This window comes from Artibeus jamaicensis, unplaced genomic scaffold (genome assembly GCF_021234435.1).
Source record: "Artibeus jamaicensis isolate MK-2021 breed Jamaican fruit bat unplaced genomic scaffold, CSHL_Jam_final contig_387, whole genome shotgun sequence".
NCBI classification, from domain to species: Eukaryota; Metazoa; Chordata; class Mammalia; order Chiroptera; family Phyllostomidae; genus Artibeus; species Artibeus jamaicensis.
The window spans coordinates 24,176,098-24,184,292 of record NW_026521812.1 but is presented as its reverse complement, the minus strand read 5'-3'; the positions used below and the strand labels follow the sequence as shown (position 1 = coordinate 24,184,292).

General features: G+C 49.0%; 1 long non-coding RNA gene across 1 annotated transcript; it reads right to left on the bottom strand.

The window, feature by feature from the left end:
* Nucleotides 1-2,640: 2,640 nt before the first annotated feature.
* On the bottom strand, nucleotides 2,641-7,130 carry LOC119059376 (uncharacterized). The gene is made up of 2 exons (XR_005084398.2): nucleotides 6,931-7,130; nucleotides 2,641-4,257 (listed from the first exon to the last, which is right to left on the bottom strand). It is a non-coding gene; the product is annotated as an uncharacterized LOC119059376 (long non-coding RNA).
* Nucleotides 7,131-8,195: the final 1,065 nt, after the last annotated feature.

The following is an 8,195-nucleotide window of genomic DNA, read 5'->3' as shown; positions in this document are numbered from 1 at the left end:
TAAACCACTTTGGACACATAGATAATTCTATGCAAAATCACAAATATGGAAACTTCCTAAAGTGTCTTACAAATGCATCGATTTTAAAATTTATGTGTAATTTGAAGAGGAAATGAGAAGCAAACTGCGATGGTGATTTGGTTGTTTCAAAAAGTGCCATCCTACCAAAATTAGGGAAACAATACTATCCTTACACTGAGGGAGGAATCTAAAAATAATCAAACCAATCCCAAATGAGGCCTATGGGAAATGAAAAACTCATACTCTTTTAGTTCTATTTTAAGGACAGTAGTGGCATTGGGTGTATGTGTTTAGAATATGTTTAGTTCTGAATAGATTTTTCTCATCTTCACTTTATGGCACAATGCTTCAACTATCTGCTTGTCTCTGAATTGTTTGCTTTACCTATTAAGGCTACACTTGGTTCAAGGGCCACCCATACAATGGCTACTCATTACTGAATTCAGCCTTAAATTTCTTGACTAATATTTAAGTGTGAATATTTAGAGTAGAAGTCTGAAATAGAATGTTGAGCATCTTTCTGATCGATAAAACAGCCCAGATTCATTTAAAATCGTGTTCAAAGAATAGCTGAAAAAGTAATTACCACTGTTTCTTCCTCCATGAGCATAGATGACTACTTTTTAAAAGACATACCCAAATATTTTATTGCTTTTTTATAAATTTGTATTAGATCAAGGGTTGCCGTGATAGTCAGCTTTAGGATTTCAGAGCAAAGCCTTGCCAGTCACTGCAGACAGCAACTGTTCTTTAAGAAACAGGCTTTGGCTCGTTGCTGAGTTTTTGTGAAGAGGAAATGTTTAACCACAGACCATGCAACCTGAATGCCCAGCATGAACTGGGTGTGGTCTAACCTGCCCAGCCATAGAGCTGGCTGTGCACAGCAGCACTCCACTGTCAAATGAGAGCAGTTTGTATGATACCGGGCACTAGCGGGTCTTACCGATACCAGTAATTACACAAGGAAGTGGCCCGAATGCCCACGGTCTCCATTCCTGCGGCAATTCCTTCTCTACCCCAGACTGCACGTATAGCTTCACAGGGAGTTCTCTATGACCGGTTGACTGAGGAAAAAAAACCTGGGCCGGGTTCACAGACGGTTCTGCACAATATACAGGCACCACCCCAAAGTGGACAGGTGCAGTACCATGGCTCCCTTCTGGGACATCCCTCAAGGACAGTGATGAAGGGAAATCCTCCCCGTGAGCAGAATTACAGGCAGTGAACTTGGCTGTTCATTTTACTAGGAAGGAAAAGTGGTCAGAACTATTGAGTCTGTTCAGTTTATGGGCTGGGGCCAAGTTGGGCTGGACGGACTTGCAAGAAACATGACTGGAAAACTGGTGAGAAGGAAGCTGGGAAGAGGCATATGGCTAGATCTCTTTGAACAGGAAAAGAATATTCAGGCATTTGTATCCACATGAATGGTCACCAAAAGGTGACCTCAGCAGAGGATTTTAATAATCAAATGGGCAAAATGGTACATTCTGTTGGTGCCAGCCAACTTCTTTCCCTGGCCATCACTGCTGTCACCCAATAAGCTCACGAATGAAGTGACCGCAGTGGCAGGGAGGAGGTCATGCAGGGGCCCAGCAGCATGGACACATACGAAGTCTATGGACTCCACGGCCACTGCTGAGCACCCAACCTGCTGCAGCAGAGACCGACGCTGAGTTGCCGGTATGGCACCGTTCCACGGACTCATCAGCCCAGTGAAATGCTTACACATCGTGGAGGAGGCATTTTGTTCTCACTGGAATAGACATATATTCCACATATGGATTTGAGTCCCCTGTATTCAATGCTTCCACCGAGCTAGCATCCATGGACTGAAACCTTACCCAGCTACGGTGACCCACATGTTGTTCCTGATCAAAGATGGTGTGTGGCAGAGGGCCCATGCCCACGGAGTTCACTGGTCTCACCATGCTCCCCACCATCCCTTAGGCACCTGGCTTGATAGACAGTGGCCTTTTGAACTTCAGCACGGTGGCAATACCCTGCAGGGCTGAGGCACTGTGAACTCCAGGAGGACGTATATCCTCTGAATGTGATGCCAGCTTGTCTCTCCCATAGCCAGGACTCACAGCTCCAGGAATCAGGGGGTCAAGATGAGGGTGGCACCGCTATTACCCCTAATCAGCGACCTGCTAGCAAGAATTTTACTTCTTAAAAAATTCTCACGTGAAGATATGTTCATTGATCTGAGAAAAATTGAAGTGAAACATCAATCATCTGCATCCCCTTACCCCCACCCCAGCACACATCCCAACCCAGAATCAACCACCAGGTCAGAGCAAAAAAAAAAAATTGTCCTATCACTGAAATCTTATGTTCTGCTGGTCTAGAGATCTCAGCTCTGAAGGGAGGAATGCTTCTGCCAGGAGGCACAGCAGAAATTCCATTAAACTGAGGGGTCCGCTGCCACCCAACCACTGCAGCTCCAAGCTCTGCGTCAACAGAGTGGGGAGCTGCAAGGCTGACGCAAGTGACTGACTACCAAGGGGACACTGGCTGCTACTGCACTGGGGGCCTGTGTGTCTGGAACACATACCTGTTAGCAAGTCTCTTAGCACCAGCACGTCCTATGATTAAAGTCAGTAAAAACAGTACAATGAGTTGCTTTTTCAGCCATTTTTTTATTTATGGTTTGTGTTCAATGCAAATCAACTCCATAACATGAGAAATTACTATGAATCAAGGCATAAATACACAAACACAATATACAATCCAAAATAGATGTACAGCATTCAGGTTTGAAACAAAAGGGAATGTTCATTCACACACACAATAGCTTGAGATCTGCTGAGTACGGTGTTCCTGGGTAGGTTTCTAAAGATGGAAAACAATGACTTCGGTTATCAAGACTACCGTGGCCATGTCAGATACTGGAACATCTAAGCCTCAGTGTGTGACCATGCGAACAAAAGACTTTAGGGAATGTCAATTTTTAAAAAGGTTCTGTGCATCGAGGCAGTTGTAAAAAGATTTGCTTTCCAGAATCAAGCCTACCTTAGGCTTTGGATCAGGCTTTAACTATCTAAAAATATTGGCCAACAACAGAAAGTGTTTCAACACTATTTTGATTCCTAATTTTAAAAAAAGTATGTACAGAAAGAGTACAAAAGTTTTTCTGAATTTAATGCAAGCTTCCAGTCTTCACTTCCCAAATAACCTAATTTACAGTTTGGGCTTCTTCATATTATCTGCCTTTTCAATTTTAAAATTTGTCAAAAATGACCATTTCTTCAATTGTAAAAATGACTCAACTTATGCAGAAATAAAAAGCACTTTGACATTAGTTGAGGTCAGTGTACTTCTACTCTTTGGAATTAGTTTAGCTAAATGAATCTGGTGCTCTTGTTGAATATAAGAAGAATTTACTAATTATGCTTGGATTTGGGGTAGATTCCAATCCATCATTGCCCTGCACATATCAATTATTACACAAAAAGCCAAATGCTATGTCAAATCCAAAGCCTCAGAGGAAAGAGTTCAGTCCCCAAGAGACCAGTGATAGCTTAACAATGTAAAACTTTATCTAGAGTTACATCCTCATTAAATTAGCGCTGTGAAATAATACATTGAGGATTTACAGGAACACCTGGAAGATCCTTCTAATGTACATATAAATAGCTTTTTGCATTACCTAATTATTTTATGGCCTTATAACTGTAATGAACCAAAGGAAAACTGACTCTGTTCCAACTTCCATCCTTTATCTCTACATAACACAAGATCTATTCATTTTCAAGGTAGCATTTTATGTGTCCATACTTCTTAAGCCACATTTAAGGAAATCACCGCTCAACTAATTTGGGATGTGTTTCTCTTCATCTTGTATATGAAAGTCCAACAGATTTAATATTGGCATTCATCATCTAGTCAAACCTTGAACATGCTCTTCAAGCCAATCAAATTGGAGATCCTCAACATTTTCTGTGTCAATAAGATTAGGTGTGGAATACGATTCAAAGTTCTGATTTTTCCTTGTCACACTGGACGCCATTTGGATTGGGTTTAGAAGATAAAGAAGTACAGACGTTTCTTGGCCCGAGTCTCTCAACAGTAGAGATGCAGAAGAGAGAAGGAGATCAGCAAGAGACTGGCGGTTGACTGCAGGGCCCCATCACTACTTGCCTTGGTGGTGGTGGTATTCGTTGGACTGGGGCTAGACGTGGTATTATTCTGGGGAGAGGTGTTTGCAGGTGTGGTAGTGGATGAATCTGAGTAAATCTAAAAGATATAAATATATAAGAACAAGTTACACTGATACATTTCCACTCGTCAAGAGTTGCCTCCCCATACACTTAATGTGCAATGAAGATAAGATTTCTTAGGTTGCTCTTTGCCCATTGTTCCCTTGCCACATGGTTTAATTCTGAATTCTTGATTGGCATCACACTAAAATATTTCTATCGTTTCAAAGCAAACTACCTAGAGATGCCAAGTGACTGCAACAACCAAAACCAAGCAAAAATGCTCTTCACTTTATTCTTAATTATTTATAAAGCAATATAGGAGTTTGTGTGACAATACTGATTTACTGGCATTACAAAAGGTTTCCTTTATTTCCCAGGAAGGGAGGAGATAGTAAGCTGCACAAATAATTTAGAATATAAAACGCTGTAGAGACTTACGGTACTAGAATTGAGTCACTGTCTATTCAGGGACTGGCTCAATAACTTTCACACGCCCCTTTCATACCACCGTGGTGTTAACTTAAATGGACATGGAGTATCTGCTCACTTGAAATCCTGAAATTATAATCCTTCTCAAAAATAGCCAATGTATTTGTTTTAAATTTAAGAATACAATGAGCCCTTTCCTTACGGCAAAATGATTTCACCCAAAACACCAAGTCGTTGAAATGACACCAAGAGGATTTAGTGTTTAATTTTCACCAGCAGCAGCCTTCCTGCCTGGTCACTAAGCCCAGTGCCGTGGCCAAGAACTGCGGTCCCCCCAGTGTCCCAGTGCCTGAGTGGTGTCACTCAACACAGATTTTTCGAGTCACAAAATGCACAGTCCAGTGGGGCACGTGATAATCTCTCCTTTGTCCCGGAACAAAGGCAAATGGGAGATTTCAGCTCTCGCTGCAAGGGAGAGGGTTTACAAGGGCTTCTAATTACAGGCAAGACGGAGGTTGTGGCACCAAGCAGGTCTGGTCCACAGGTACGCTGGGCTGCCTGTGGTCCCAAAATAAAACTGGTCTTCACGAGCACCGGCTCCTATTGTTGTAAAACCCATAAGCTCATTAAGCAAATATTGACCAAAATGATGTATTTGACAAATCCTATCCAAAATAGACTAATAAAAAAATCCTGAGCAAGTCAAATATAATTACTGGGCACCTACTGTGTGCAAGATTCAGCTTGTCCTACCAGGAAATAGCACTCCCACTAAAAGAAATGCATTAACATAGGAAATTATGTTACACTGGACGCTCTGTTTGGGGGCAAGACCTGGCTCGGGATCCCTGAAGGTGACCAGTTTTTACTCAAAGTATCTCGTTGCAGCAGGTGACTTTTTAATATAGAGCTCAGTGCACCCTAAGTAAGGGCCCTCTGCACCGCCAACAATTCCAATACGTTAAATTGGCATTAAACAAAAAATTCCCTACCAAGCTAGATTTATTTGCTCATCTAGAACCTCCCTTTTAAAAAATTTGGGGGGAAAAATCTGGTTGGAAAAAAATGGAACGGAGGTGGGGGAGACCAGTAGGTTTCTCGCGGCCGCGCCCCTCCCCCACCGAGGACTCGCAAAAGCCTCTAGAGCGCAGCCGACCCGTAAGACAACAATAGGGTCCAGTTACCCGCCGGCGGAGGGGAGGCCGCGGAGAAGCGCTCCATTCCCAGGCTGTGCTGCCAGGTGAGTCCGGAGGCTGGCTATTGGGGGACCAAGGACCCAGAGCACCCAACTTTTCGAGAAAGCTCAGGAGACACTCCGCAGAAGCCCCAGCGGAAGGCGATGGAGAGCCACTCCTGCCCTCCCAGCCCACGCTGCTGGAGAAATGTCCCTTCAAGCCACCCTCCTCCCACCCTGGAACCTCCGGCTGGGGTCTCCCAGGTTCTGCCCCTGGCCTGCCTCGAGGCCGAGGCCGCCGCGCACCCACCCCGCAGGGCAGCGTAGTTCCCAGTAAAGGCGTTGGGTCCAAGTTGGATCCTGGGATGGAGGACGGGGGGGTGGGGGGATGGGGACAAAGCCTAGCAGGGAGCCGGGACAGAGACCCGCCGCCTTCGCCGAGACGGCCAATTTGCGCTATCACCGGGCTCGGAGGTGACGAGAGATTAACCTGGAAGGTCGCACCGGGAGACCACAGGGTTGGGAGAGGGTCCCCGCCCAGCCGGGAGCCAGGAGGGACTGGAGTGGGTTAAAAGGGCCAGATAAGAGGGGTTTCCTCTGGCTCCCCAAACCAGCTGAGTGGAGAATGGTAGAGTGGCGCCCCCCCTTGCAATGGGGATCGTCCCCTCTCTTTGTGTGGTGCGCTGGGGGAACAAATACTCCTGAAGGAGAGCAGGGCGCTCAGGAACGACCTCCCCAAAGAGTCTGAGGTTTCTGGGCGTTGCAGGGGTGGGGAGCGCATTCTCCTACCGGCTAGTGCCTCGGACCCGAGTGGAAGCGGGTGGTAGGCGCCAAGCAGCAGCCTAGGAATGGACGGCACGGAGCCTGGGGTGGGGCGGGGTCCTCCCAGTTCACGCGCAGACCAGCATTGTTCTCGGAGCCGCGGGACGGGTGGGGATGGTACGAAAGGGACTGTAAAGTGGGCTTCACAACACCCTCCCCCAGGTCACATTATGTTCGAGTCCCAGTCCGCGGCCCGGGGTAGGACCATAGGCTAATCCCTGGGAGAGTCTCGACCCCCTCGGGCACATCACCCCCGCGTCCAGCGGAGCACCAGGGCCTCACCTGCGTGGGTAGGAGCAGCGCTAGAAGCAGCAGCCCCAGTCCGAGCCTAGCAACCATGGCTCTGCCCATGTCCGCTCCGTCGGTGCGCCGCGAGTCTCGCTGATAGCCAGGTGCGTAAAGAACCGCTGGTTCGGGGTTGGGCGCAGGCAAAGTGGGGAGCACAGCCCGCCCGCAGGACCTTATATACCCGGACAGCTACAATAGCCGTGACGTGGCGCCTCCCGCCCACCCACCCACTCTCCCTCCTCCGCTGCCGCCGGCCCCGCCCCGCCGGGCTCCCCGGGGCCCCAGACCTCCGCAGCCGCCCGGGCCGTCGTGCGCCGGGAGACCGCGACCCGTTGGCTCGCGGCAGGTGGGCGGCCAGGCGCCGCCCGCTCCGGGCTGGGTGCTTTTTGTTTCCCCGAGTGTGCTGCCTGCGGGCTGCACAGGCGTCTGGCGACTCCCACACAGGACCCGGGGCGAACTCGCTAACCACGCACGCCGCTCTCGGGGCCGGGCCCAAGTTCCCTTTGTTTCCCAGACCAGCCATCTTACTGCCCAAAAGAAAGTCTGAGCCTCCCGCGGCGGACGCCCTCCAGTCCGGGCTGGGACCCGGGCACGGGCGGCTGGGCTGGGGGGCAGGGAGCTCTCTGGGCTTAGGTTATCTCAGATCCCCGCTTCAGAGAAGGGGGACTGTAGGGGCTTTGTGGGCACCCCGAGCTTGGCGACAGGAACTTGGCACCGCCACGCGTGCGCCCTTCCCGAGCTGATCCGAGGGGCTCGCAGGCAGCGCCTAGGCTCAGAGCCATTTGTCTGTTCAGCCCCGCGCAGAGAGCGCTCCCGCTCGCTGGGTTTGTGTTTTGAGCTCCTCACTTTCGCCAGGCTGTGCGAACGCGACGGGACAGCACGGTCCCCTTCTTCCGGAGAGTTGGGGAGCCGCCCGGTGGGCGCGGACCTGCGGCCGCGGCGCTGCGAGCGACTGGGTTTTGGCCCCCCAGCGCGCGACGGGCGGCTGAGGCGAGGAAGCGACAATCCCCTCCGGGGGTGGCCCCAGTCCCCAAGACGGCTTTGCTCTCAGGTGCCACCCAGGGAGCAGGAACCTCTTTGGCGGTCCCACTAGAATTCGCAGCCCCTCTGGAATTCCTGGGGGACACTCTCCATTGGTCTGTGTTGCAATGCACTTGTTCGTCATTGGTTTAAACAGCTAAAGCTTAAGGGATAGGCATTTACTTTTCCATGGCTGCCATTAGGCAATTTAATGAACTGGTGCAAATAGAAAATTAGTC